The sequence below is a fragment of the Ahaetulla prasina genome, chromosome 2 (assembly GCF_028640845.1).
Source record: "Ahaetulla prasina isolate Xishuangbanna chromosome 2, ASM2864084v1, whole genome shotgun sequence".
NCBI classification, from domain to species: Eukaryota; Metazoa; Chordata; class Lepidosauria; order Squamata; family Colubridae; genus Ahaetulla; species Ahaetulla prasina.
This window is the reverse complement of record NC_080540.1, coordinates 52,727,417-52,741,212: the sequence shown is the minus strand read 5'-3', so window position 1 is coordinate 52,741,212 and position 13,796 is coordinate 52,727,417.

Below are 13,796 nucleotides of genomic sequence, written 5' to 3'. Positions count from 1 at the left end.
TCTATTCTAATTAATAGTAAATATTGATGGACAGTTTCCCACTATACAAACCAAGAAAAGCTTTAAAGCATCAAAGCATTGGAATATCTCTCTCTTTTATAATTTCAGTGACCTCTAATAGAGATCTTGACCTCTCAATATCTTTCAGATCTATACTCTGGACCTTCTAGTTCTGATATCTGTTTCTATGCGTAAGTGTTGTTGCTGAAACTTTCTTAAATATGTAACTGTTTGATGGGCAATTGAATGTCAATAGAACAAACTTCATCCATTTCCCTTCTATTGTTTGCTGGTTCTTCATTATTTATTTTATTTATTTATTTATTTGATTTTTATACCGCCCTTCTCCCGAAGGACTCAGGGCGGTGTACAGGCAAAATAAAACAATACAATATACAGATTAAAATACCATTTAAAAAACTTATTTAAATTAGCCTGAGATTAAAAATTTCCATACTAAAAAACCCCGTTTAAAAATTAATAAAATTTCCCATTAAAACTAATTTAAGCCAGCCCCGCGCGGATAAAGAGATGTGTTTTTAGTTCGCGACGAAATGTCCGAAGGTCAGGTATTTGACGTAGACCCGGGGGAAGCTCGTTCCAGAGTGTGGGTGCTCCCACAGAGAAGGCCCTTCCCCTGGGGGCCACCAGCCGGTATTGTTTGGCGGATGGCACCCTGAGAAGTCCCTCTCTATGGGAGGCGTGTGGTAGCAGCAGGCGGTCCCGTAAGTACCCAGGTCCTAAGCCATGGAGCGCTTTAAAGGTCATAACCAACACCTTAAAGTGCACTCGGAAGGCCACAGGCAGCCAGTGCAGCCTGCGCAGGATCGGTGTTACATGGGAGCTACGTGTAGCTCCCTCTATAACCCGCGCAGCTGCATTCTGGACTAACTGAAGCCTCCGAGTGCACTTCAAGGGGAGCCCCATGTAGAGAGCATTACAGTAATCCAAGCGAGAGGTAACGAGCGCATGAGTGACCGTGCATAAGGCATCCCGATCAAGGAAGGGGCGCAACTGCCGAACCAGGCGGACCTGGTGGAAGGCCCCCCTGGAGACGGCCGTCAAATGATCTTCAAACGACAGCCGATCGTCCAGGAGGACACCTAAGTTGCGCACCCTATTAAATTATAAACTATCATTTCTGTTTACACTCCTTTTCATCCATCTTTCTATTTTTGGTTGTATAAATTCATGTTCAGCCTACATCATAAAAATCCCTTAACAGAGGTGGTTTTTTTTTTCATTTGAATGGTATCAACCTTCTCAATCAAGAATAGTCCAACACACATCAAATTGTTTTGCATTAGGGATATGTAGTTTCGATTTAGATAGCCAGTTGTATCTTAAATTGTTCTGAATGAATAGGGGGAGGAGCCTGACCTGTCAGTCAAGCAACATGCATTTACAGGAGCACCTCTCGGTTTTATTACATTATTAGTTTTTTAGTACTTTTTCTGGACTTATTTTGTTTGATTTAAATGAATAATTAATCAAGGAGAGAAGCAACTTAGAACTAAGGAGAAATTTTCTGACAGTTAGAGCAATTAATCAGTGGAACAACTTGCCTCCAGAAGTTGTGAATGCTTCAACACTGGAAGTTTTTAAGACAATATCGGATAACCATTTGTCTGAAGTGATGTAGAGTTTCCTGCCTAAGCAGGGGGTTGGACTAGAAGACCTCCAAGTCCCTTCCAACTCTGTTATTCTATTCCATTGAAACTGAGCTGATTTGATTCAATAAGTCCTTGAGTGGCTCAGACTGCTAAGACAGTCTGTTATTAACAGCAGCTGCTTGCAATTATTGCAGGTTCAAGTCTTACCAGGCCCAAGGTTAACTCAGCCTTCCATCCTTTATAAGGTAGGTAAAATGAGGACCCAGATTGTTGGGAGCAATAATTTGACTTTGTATATAATATACAAATGGATGAAGACTATTGCTTGACATAGTGTAAGCCGCCCTGAGTCTTTGGAGAAGGACGGGATATAAATGCAAATAAAAAAAAAAGTCGGTACATTTCATATTTATGCAAAAAGATCAGTTTTCAAATCAACCTGATGTGTTCAATCCAAAGCCATTCCTGATCTGACCTTTCAAACTAAATTACTTTGTGTTGTGTCTTGTCTGCTCTCACCGCAGCCGGGGTCTGCTTATCTGCTCCCGAACACGGAGGAATGTATGCCTCCCGGCCCCAGTCCTGGCTCCATGCCCAGACAAGCTGCAGAGGAGGGGGCACCTCCCGGTCCCAGCCCTGGCTCCATGCCCAGGCAAACGGAGCAGCTAGACCCCTCCCCCTCCTCCACAGCATGTGAGCCTGAGGAAAGTTTACTTCCAACAGCTGATTGGAGTGACCCTCGCATCAGAAGATTGGATAGGCGGAGGCAACAGAAGGAAGGGAGGGGCAGGCCTTAATGAGTGCTGAGTCATGGAGCCACACCCCATGGCCTATATAAAGGATCTGCTTTCTGGCAGTCTCTGAGTCAGGCAAAGTCGAACTTATCTTGCTGAAGTCACTTACTGGTCTCCTGCCTGCTCTGAGGACTTTGCTAGGACTTTGGGCAGAGCTGCAGAGGCAAGCCTGATTCGGATTTCCCTGACCCGGCCGTCAGCGGAGGAATGGGACATGACACTTTGATATTTCAGATGGCAACACAACATGGAATGAGTCAACCTTTTGAACGAAACTGACCAGATTGAATCTGCAGGCTCCCATTCCACACTGGGGTAATGAACCAATTCCTTGTGGGTTCTACAATCAGCCAAAGATTCCAGTCAGCACATTTAATATTTAGTCATTTTTATGAGATGATGGAAGGGTACCTATCCTCTGCTTATGTGAAAATGAATTATTGGATTTTCATTTTCCAAAAAGCAGCAGTGAAAGCCTATTTGCCTTCTTCTTCTTCCGGTGCATCTATTTGCTTCAGGCATAAAGCAGCAAATACCTAAACAAATGTCATAATTACACAGTATCAATATTGTACTATTACAGTTTCACTGTAATACTAACTAGATTACAGAGTGATTACCCAGCACTTTCTTTTTTTAATCAAATGGGAAGGGGGGGAGGGAAAAGGAAAAATCAGTTTAAGAGTTTTGGTGATTTGGCTGGAATGAGACTCCCCTTACTTGCCACTAGAGGGCATGATGGTCCCAGTAAACGGTGAAATAAAAGATCATATTTTTACACCAATTGAATTAGCTGTACTGTATTTTTCAGGGCTGGGAAGAACATTCCGCTTCATTTTTTTTTAGAAAAAGGCGAGGTCTCTCTGTATTGTAAACCTTTTACAGATCAAAACAGAGACACTCTTGCATAATGGAGTAATTCTCAGATGCCGTGATGCTTCTACTCTGATATGTTTTTAGTCTGCAGTCCTTGTATTCTCAGATACTGTGATGCTTCTACTTTGACATGTTTTTAGTCTGCAGTCCTTGCAATCACAGGTAGTCCTCAACTTACAAGAGTTCATTTAGTGACCAACGGCACTAAAAAAAGCACGCAGGCATGATGCGAACCAGTAGTAAAGGTAAGTAGAATCCACCCCTGCCTCAGATGCCATCTGTTCTTCCAGCAAGAGTTACAAGTGACTCCATAGTCTCTACTCAAAATCCCAAAATCTTCAACCAAAAACTGTCTACTATTGACCTCCTAGGCACCATTCCTAAGAGGACTATAAGGGGCGTGCATAAGAGCACAAAAGTGCCTACCGTTCCTGTCTTATTGTTCCCTTCATTATATCAAATTAATATAGTTGATGCATATTTTTTTACTTGTGTATATATATATATATATTCTTCAAGATATGTTGTTTTATTTATGACAATGTTTGTGTATACTGTTGTGACAAAAAGAAATAAAATAAAAAAAAAGTCCAAGAGGACCTCACCAGTAATGGAGAAGTGCTACCCTTGCCAAGAGTCAAAGAAGACACATGACCAGCTCCAGAGTAGCCAAAAATCTAAACCAATGTTATCTTGCTAGAATGAGTTGGATTCAGTTAATCTCCATCTAGACCCTCACAGTCTCCAGTCAGCACTTAAATGGCATTGCCTGCTTGGTCAGGGGTGGAGATGTATAGCTGGCTATCAACAACATATTGATGATACCACATTCCATGTTGTCAAATGACCCCGCTCAACAGTTTCATGTAAATATTAAAGAGGAACATTGAGAGACCTGAAGTGTAAAGTTAGGCCTCTTTTCACCTCCCCACTAACCCCAACTGGAATTAGCCATGCAGAAAGGAGGAGAACCCACTGCAAAGCAATACTGCCTAACTCCTAACCATTGAACCTGATGCAGGTGGGTTGATGGTATCAAAAGTCATCAAGAGATCCAGATGAACTAGATTGGTTGCAGCATTACATCTGAGACCTTCAAGGGTCATCCACAAACATGACCAATGATATCTCAGTGTTGTAAACTAACCTGAACTCTGACTGAAATCTAGATAATCTGCTTCAACCATGGCCCTCTGAAACTAAGTACCTACCATCCTCTCAACTATCTTCCCTAAACGAAGAAGTTGGAGACTGGAAGTTATTCAACTCTGGTCAGGTCCCAGGCTAGCTTTTCCAAGATGGTCAGTACCACCCCTTCCACAATGATCCCAACCCTTTTCATATGGCATTGACCAACCAAGAGCACCATAGGTTCAAGACACTGGTGTCCATGTTCATAGCTCCAAGGGTCTCGTTTGCAAGGACAAATAACCTTTCCTAGTTTCATGTAATGTAGATAGTCAAAAGCAGAAGTAAGAGAATCAGGGAAAGTCTTATCACACTGCTAACATTTCCACACTGAACAGTCAGCCAAAAATATTATCCAGCCATCCATTTATACCGAAAATTTTATTCTATTTTATTGAACAGGGTATCATAAATAGACAGTGATGATGATTAAAAAGAAAAAAAAAATCAGCAAAATGTGCAATTGAAACCTTTCCAGTATACACAGAACTTCTTAAATTATGATAGCCTATCTGTTATATTTCATTTTAATACCTAAACTGCTTGCATATAAATCCAAGGAATCATTTATGAATGTACTTACAGCAGTGTTACAGGCACAAGTCACTGTGGCACTGGGAAAGATAATCCAGATACTTGAAAGAAACACTGATATACAATCCATTAGAAATAGGACTAAGGGAGAAAGAGTTAGAGACAACAAGCATGATAACTCTTCCTTTTCTTCCAGGCGCCATCTTTGTGTAATTCTTTAATTGTTCACAGTCACAATATAGGAATATTTTAGCATGGCAAAAATTCAGGAGTTACAACCACAATTGGGACAAGAATTTCCATTGTTAAGCAAGGCAGTTGTTAAGTGAGTTGTGCCTAATTTTACAATTTTTTTTGGCCACAGTTTTTAAGTGAAACACTGCAGTTGTTAAATGAATCACGTAATCATTAAACAACTTTGCTTCCCTCATTGACTTAACTTGCTGGAAGCCAGCTGGGATGTGTTATGGATCCGTTCCCAGACCCTTCTCCAGATGCGAGTTCAGAGGAGGAGGATGAATTTGAGTCTACAGAGGAAAGCATGGAGCCAAGTATTAGCCAGGATTGGAGGTCAGAGAATGCCTGATGGAACAGCCTCAGCTGGATAGATCTGATGAAGGACAGGCTGAGGCTGGTGAGCTGCAGCTTCAGCAAGTTGGCCAGGAGGCTCCAGGTGAGAACCGGAAGCAGCTGCCACCCATTAGTAATGAGGAAGACTTGAAGTCCACACTTCCTCCTGATCCAAGGACAGGTAGAGCAGAGAAGAGACAGGCACAACACAGGTCAGCTAGGCTACTCATGAGGAGGCAACCTTGCCTCTCACAAAGGGCTGCACTGGTATTGCCTACCTAACCCTGAGGACTTGACAGTGGTGGGTTGCTACTGGTTCTCCCTGGTTTGGGAGAGCCGGTAGCAAAAATCTCGATATGAGAGCGAACCAGTTTGCTTCTAACGTTAGCTGGGCCCTCCTGCCCGCCCCCGCACTATACCTACCTTTATTTCTTTGTTTTTAGCTCAGCTGTAAGGCAGAGCTAAAAGAGTGGATTGCCTCAGCTGTTATTTTACTCAATGCGCTTCATGATGCAAACCGGTGGTAAAACTGGTTAGAACCCACCACTGGGACTTGAGTGTTGTTAGAGCAACATGCTTTGTGCCTGGTGTGCATTCAAGGTGAGATGGGAGGAAAATCTAATAAAATTCCTATTCAAATTATCAAGAGATAAATAATATGTCTGCCATCATTAAAGGTGGCATCTCAAGTGCAGCATATTGCAGTGGAATGGGAAGTGGAAACATCAGTCACTGCAAATTTTTTGGAGTTTAAAATTGACTAGAAGTAGAAGTAGTAATAAAATTTCTTTGTGTCTTATTTTGGAGGAGGCTGGGATGCACTTATTATTTTTGCCTCTTTGAAATGGTGAACTGCAAAGTTGTTAGCAAAGATTATTTGCTGGAGAAACTTTTTTGTGAAGAAGGTTCATAAACTCGATCGGCATCTAACTCGATTGGCATCTTTTGATTCTGTTATAATCTTTTTGAGATATAAAAACAACAAACTTGGGGAAGTCTCAATTCTCCTTAATCCCAAATTTTTATTTACAGTATTGCTTCATGGATAAAATGTCTCAAAACCATTTTGATCGATAGCTCCCTTCAATCCCATAGAAAAAGACAATTAAGAAGAATAAAAATCAGGGATCAACAACCTCTGATTGCAGAAGAAATAAGGCAAACCCCTTAATGCAGAAACACAAGCTGTAACATTCTCACCTTTGATTTTTATACCAAAGGTGTTAGGAACTAAGTACCAGGAATAGTAATTGTAGCTTAAATTTATGGAGGCATCACTTGCTACAAAAGGCTGCAGAAGAAATTTTGATTGGATTACTATAAAGAAAGGATTTGGTTCCCCACTATTCTAATGCAGGAATAGGCTTCCTAAAAGTGAGAACCAAATATTCCCACAGTGACATAACTTAATGGGAGAGATCCACGCTCCCCCAAGAAATCCTATATGCAGTGGTGGGCTGCAAATTTTTTAACAACCGGTTCTCTGCCCTAATGACTAGCTGGGTGGGTGTGGTTGGGTGGGATCATGTTACTGAGTGGACGTGGCCAACTCTATGTCACTTGTGTGGGTGATACCTGTATGGGACAGGTAGAGTTGGGGAGGGAATCCAGAGGTCTCCAGTATGGGGGTGGGAGGAAAATCCAACCTCTGTGCATGTTTGTATGCATGTGTGTGTGGAAGACAGAGACAGAGAGAGAGAGAGAGAGAGAAACAGACAGAGAGAGAGAGAGAGAGAATCAGTCTGAGCCTAGCTCAGCTGGCTTCTCTTCCCCTCACAGCCATTTTCAGGCTGTTTTTTGGGCCGTTTTCACACCATTTTTCAGGCCATTATAAGGTCATTTTCCAGGCTTGTTTTTGGGACCATTTTAGACTGAAAAATGGCCTGAATAATGGCCTGAAAACTGCCTGTACAATGGCCTGCTTTTTGGCCATTTTACAGGCGGTTTTCAGGGTGTTTTTTGCCCTATTCAGTGTTTCTTCCCTAAAACTGTGTTGCCTCCCCATCCCCTCTGAATGTGTTATTTCTTTAAAATCAATTGAAAAATAACTGCACTCAAAGTTTTGATATTTAAATACAGGAAATATGTTAAAGGGATAAGCAAAGTCTAGTACATACCTTGCTATGTCCTACCGGGAAAAAAGGTCTAAGGTTATGTACAATGTGTGCCTGGGAAACAAGGCAGAAGGAAGTGACCGTAGATTATCAATCTCATAGAAAACAGAGCTGGGAAAGTGATAGACCAGAAGGGGAGACAGAAAGAATCTTTAACACTCCCTAACCCCACTCCGCTCCTCCTGGCTTGTGGTCCGAATGTTTTGAAGTACTGAAAATGTGGACTTCCAGCTGCCATTTTATTTTATTTTATTTATTATTTTATTTATTTATTTATTTTATTTAGTTTGTCAGGCATGTAAGAGATAACAGGTATAAGTATAAACATGGACATGAGCACATGAAATGAGTACAAATAAATGGGGATACTACAACAGGGACGGTTGGCACTCTTAGGAATTATTATTATTATTATTATTTGAATTTATATCCTGCCCTTCTCCGAAGACTCAGGGCGGCTTACATTGTGTTAAGCAATAGTCTTCATCCATTTGTATATTATATACAAAGTCAACTTTTATTGCCCCCAACAATCTGGGTCCTCATTTTACCTACCTTATAAAGGATGGAAGGCTGAGTCAACCTTGGGCCTAGTGAGGCTTGAACCTGCAGTAATTGCAAGCAGCTGCTGTTAATAACAGACTGCTTTAGTCTGTTGAGCCACCATAGGCCCAATGGGGTGAGGTCCACGGTAGACAGTGTAAGGTTGAAGCTGTGCGGGTTTGACGATGTAACAATGGAGTCAGGTAGAGCATTCTAGGCATTGACCACTCTATTGCTGAAGTCGTATTTCCTGCAATCAAGTTTGGAGCAGTTTACCTTGAGTTTGTATCTATTGTTTGTCTGTGTATTATTGTGGTTGAAACTGAAGTAGTTGTTGACAGGTAGGACAGCAAAGCTGGCTGAGGAATTCTGGGAGTTGAAGTCCACAAGTCTTAAAGTTGCCATGGTTGGAGACCCCTCTAATGTAGCAGACAATTTTGTGTACATGCTTAGGGTTTTTTTTATGAGTAATTTTTTATGAGACATTTTCACTGTCTCATGCACCAGTTCACAACTCCCCTAATTTCTTGAAGGGCTCTGTGTCATTTCCTGGCTCAAAGCTTAATGAGGAATATTCCATTCAATTTCTCTAGTATCTTCCATATACTGGTTATTTGGTTGTTACTAGGGGGGTTCAGTCTCCTTTTCTGCAATCTTTTGCTATTTAACCCCTTCAGAAGCTGACATCCTTTCACTATCCTTCCATGTGCAGGTTCCTTTCACTTGCTCCCTCTTGGCAATGCAGGAGAATCTTTATAATGAAACCTCTTTGTTGGTTCCCTTAGGAACCTTTTTGCAAAAAATGTTAACTTCATTTTTACTAAAGCCACACTCCCCCCCCCCCACAAAAATATTGATCACTTGACTCTATTTTACTGAACAGTTATTCAATCGCTGAATTATAGTCAGATTTAAAAATCCATTTATCTGGAGGGTACCTTTTTATGAGCAATTTTCCATCCTCAGTTATATAATAATGTATGTATTTTTCCATAATATGTTGGAGTGAGAGCAGACTTAACTCCAGATCCGGGACATGTAAAGCATCTTGAATTGTCAAATCAAGTACTTCACCTTTGCCTAATACACCATGGACTCTTATACAGATTTTCCCAGCTGATCATTTGTTGATCAAGCAAACGGTAGATTTGTAATCATTCAATTCAATCAGCCCTTTAATGAAATTAGAACTTGCAATAGAACACACATATGCCGTTTGTGGCTCATTTCTTTTTGCGTTGAAATGCTTCATTTCCTTTCTGGCCTCTTTTTACCCTGGCTAAGGTGAACCATCATTTTTGAAATGCAATTTAACAGGTTTATCTCCTCTTTTTTTTTTTTTTTGAGGCAATTAAGTTGTAAATCCCCCACACCATCAACTAATGAAATATTTATTTTCTTTTCACCATGTTTTACAAGTAGGTTGAAAAACTGAATCTTGCCCTTAAGAATTACACAGATTATGGTTCTTGCAAGTGATTTATTACCAAATATCTTTGAATTTTAGTTGCAAAGTTGGTTTGAAGCAATTTTGTTTGAAGAACATTCTGCCTGGTTTGGGAGGGGGGATGAATTTGTCAAATGCACCATATTGTCCACTATACAGATAGAATATGAGGATTACTCAGATGTTGACAAAATGATGATAGAATGAGATTGGATACCATTAGTAGCTGTTTAGGGAGTAGAGGGAGGCCCCAGTTCATACTATATCCAATGGAAATTCAGTCCAGTAAAAATTAAATTCCTAAAATAGGTCAGCTGGTTATTTTCAGATCAGCAAAGTTAGCTTGAGAACTATGACCTGTGTCAGTATTTTGAAGTTGAGATTTATGGCTGAGAGGAACACATCACATAGGAAGAACAAATGCTAATCTCGAGTGAAATGTTTACAGTTTGACTGCTGAAGGTGGTTTAAGGGATGGGAGTGAGAGAGAGAATATGAGTTTAAATTAGGCACAGCTTTTTAGAATGTGTGAGCTGATGTAAGAGTATTTAAGGTAGACTTTACATTGCAATTAATTAACACCTGGATAGGAGTAATTCCAAATAAATGTTCAAAAAGCTCTTTACTTTTAAAGAATTGCATTTACTGCTGAGTAGCTGAAAAGCAATTGAATTTTCTGCAATTTGTAGTTGGAAACAAATTAATATGAACATGGTAAACACAATGGGGTGGGCAATGAAACAGTTGACTTGGGGTGGGGGAACGAACAGAGCCTTTGTAAGCCCATCTAGTTTATGTTGATATATGACAGCAGAGACCTAGGTTTGAAGAAGCATGAGTTTTGCTGTTTTCAAACCGCTTATCCAATATAGAAACTCTCTAAGGATAATTTGTTTTCGGTATTTCTTGCAAGGATCATATATGGGTATCAAAAGCTTACTTCAAATTATCAATTTTTACAGAAATAAAGTAGTTGGTACTTGCTCAAACGAATCTGGGCAGCTAGACAGCAATGTTTAGCCAAAATATCTGAGTAGAGTTTTGTGGTTAGAACATTTATTTAACTCATCAGCTGGAGCATTATTAGAGGCCTGCTGTCTTTAAAATGAACAATGCGCTCACCGGTGGCAATATTTTCCTGGGAGTTCTCATTTTGTAGATATCCATGGTTTTCATTAGGGAGAAAAGAGTTTGATTTTTGATTCACTTCTGGGATAACTTTTCAAATATGTTCATGGGATTCTGGGATAGTAAGACCTTAGCAGAAGCCTTTGAGTTGAGGTTCTCATTAATCTTCAGTTTTGCTGTCTTTGCTGGTTTTCAAACTTCCAGAAATGGTTCACTGTGTTATTCACACTAATTGCACCAGCTGCTGTTAAATTACAGTTCAGAAGTCTAAATTTATAAACTAAGTAAAATATTAATAAAAGATAAAATAAAATAAGAACAGACAATAGTGAAACTCAGCTAAACTAAGATCTTGTACAGAACCTGCTAAAAAAAGCAGTGTCCACCACCAACTTGGGGGAGTCAGAAGAAGAGAATGGATTTCTGGTAAGTTGCCACCTATTCACTAGTTTCTAGGTAATTTATAATAATAAATTTAAAATAATAAAGATATCAATACACCTGCTAAAATAATTTATCCATATTCAGTTCTATCCACTAATTAAAACTCTTGTTCTAAAGGCTCTGAAAAATGACAAAAGAGTGGGGGCCATTCTGAACCTAGGAGACAGACTATTTCAGAGTGAGAGACTGTCTCTTCTCTTGGGTGATGAATACCCAGTGGTGGGTTGCTACTGGTTTGCCCCGGATCGGCAAACCAGTAGCAGCAGCAGTGGCAGCAGGTGGCTCCATCCACACACATGTCTCTGCGCATGTGCAGAGGCATCGCACACAAGCGCACCCACGAGCAAACTGGTACGGCTGAAATTGAAACCCACTACTGTGAATACCTATAATATTTCACCCAACCATCCAAACCAACCAACCACTAGGCTGGCAGATACTACCTGTAAGAGATTGTTCCAATGATAATGCAAGCTTTAGAGTTACTCACTAGTACCTAGAATTAGACCTAGAAGTGCAATGGCAACAATTGCTCCCACAATATAGGTGCTCTTCTAATAAACTGGTTAGTAACAGGAAGTGGTTAGCCACATCCTGCAGCAGTTGCAGTATTGAGGTTAATTTCAAAGGCAATTTCATGTAGATGCAATGCAATATTTTAATTGTAAGATGATGAACACACGAGTCATACTTTTAAGCATCTTCTGATTTACAAAGATTGAAATTGATAGATCAGCCAAAGCTGGCCAAAGGTTGTCCTGGCCATGGCCTCCATTTAATATTGTAGAGGAGCTGTAATTCCAAGATCACTGATCCCAGATCAAAGTCATTCTAGCAAGAGCAATTGATGACATAGGCCTATCTATTAAAAGCAACTCCATCTTTCTAGGATTCAGCTGGAATCTGTTCTGCCTCATTATAGTATCTAAATTATAATGGTCAAGACTTCTACCACATCTCCTGTTCAGCCTAGGATAGAGATATAAAACTGGTTATCATCAGCATATAGAATAGAATAGAATTTTATTGGCCAAGTGTGATTGGACACACAAGGAATTTGTCTTGGTGCATATGCTCTCAGTGTACATAAAAGAAAAGATACGTTCATCAAGGTACAACATTTACAACACAATTGATGGTCAATATATCAATATAAATCATAAGGATTGCCAGCAACAAGTTATAGTCATACAGTCATAAGTGGAAAGAGATTGGTGATGGGAACTATGAAACGATTAATAGTAGTGCAGATTCAGTAAATAGTCTGACAGTGTTGAGGGAATTATTTGTTTAGCAGAGTGATGGCCTTCGGGAAAAAACTGTTCTTGTGTCTAGTTGTTCTGGTGTGCAGTGCTCTATAGCGTCGTTTTGAGGGTAGGAGTTGAAACAGTTTATGTCCAGGATGCGAGGGATCTGCAAATATTTTCACGGCCCTCTTCTTGATTCGTGCAGTATACAGGTCCTCAATGGAAGGCAGGTTGGTAGCAATTATTTTTTCTGCAGTTCTAATTATCCTCTGAAGTCTGTGTTTTTCTTGTTGGGTTGCAGAACCAAACCAGACAGTTATAGAGGTGCAAATGACAGACTCAATAATTCCTCTGTAGAACTGGATCAGCAGCTCCTTGGGCAGTTTGAGCTTACTGAGTTGGCGCAGAAAGAACATTCTTTGTTGTCCTTTTTTAATGATGTTTTTGATGTTAGCTGTCCATTTGAGATCTTGCGATATGATAGAACCCAGAAATTTGAAGGTTTCTACTGTTGATACTGTGTTGTCAAGTATTGTGAGAGGTGGAAGTATGGAAGGGTTTCTCCTAAAGTCTACCACCATTTCTACGGTTTTGAGTGTGTTCAGTTCCAGATTGTTTTGTGGTTGCACCACAAGGCTAGTCGTAATATTGATGATACTTAATCACAAACTGATGAAGGATCTCTACTAGAAGCTTCTTGTAGATGTTAGTAAACAACGCGGGAACCCGTTGAGTAGATGAGAGGTCACAGTATAATATATATATGGATACATATAGATTATAGCAATAGAATCTTGGAAGAGCCCCTGTCCTTGCATTCCCTCTCTCTTATAACTTTATTTTTTGAAGTCTTCAAGAAATGAAAGAGAATTCCTGATTTGGCTCATGATAAGAGATCATTCAGGACCAACACTATTATGCAACAGTCTCTATATTCCAGATGTCAACTAGAGACCCCTCACTAAAATGCTCCCTCTCAGCACTCATTGGAAACTTACTAGATACATAGGAATCTAGACAGACAAGCTTAATCAGTCCATCTCCACCAGACTGACTGACCTGTCAGGGTAGCCTGCCTGACTCCCTCACTACCCTGGTGCTGATGTTCAGGAATTTGAGAAAGGAGCTTGCTAGGCAGCCATGGAGACCCCAGCAAACGCCAGCTTTTCCCTACAGTCCCCACATGTGTTATTTATAATAGACTTATAAAAACGGTAAGCATAGATCAAAATACTGTAAGTAGGTTGTTGCTTCAAACTTACAAATAAGTAACACGGACAAAGATGGAAAATTATTCA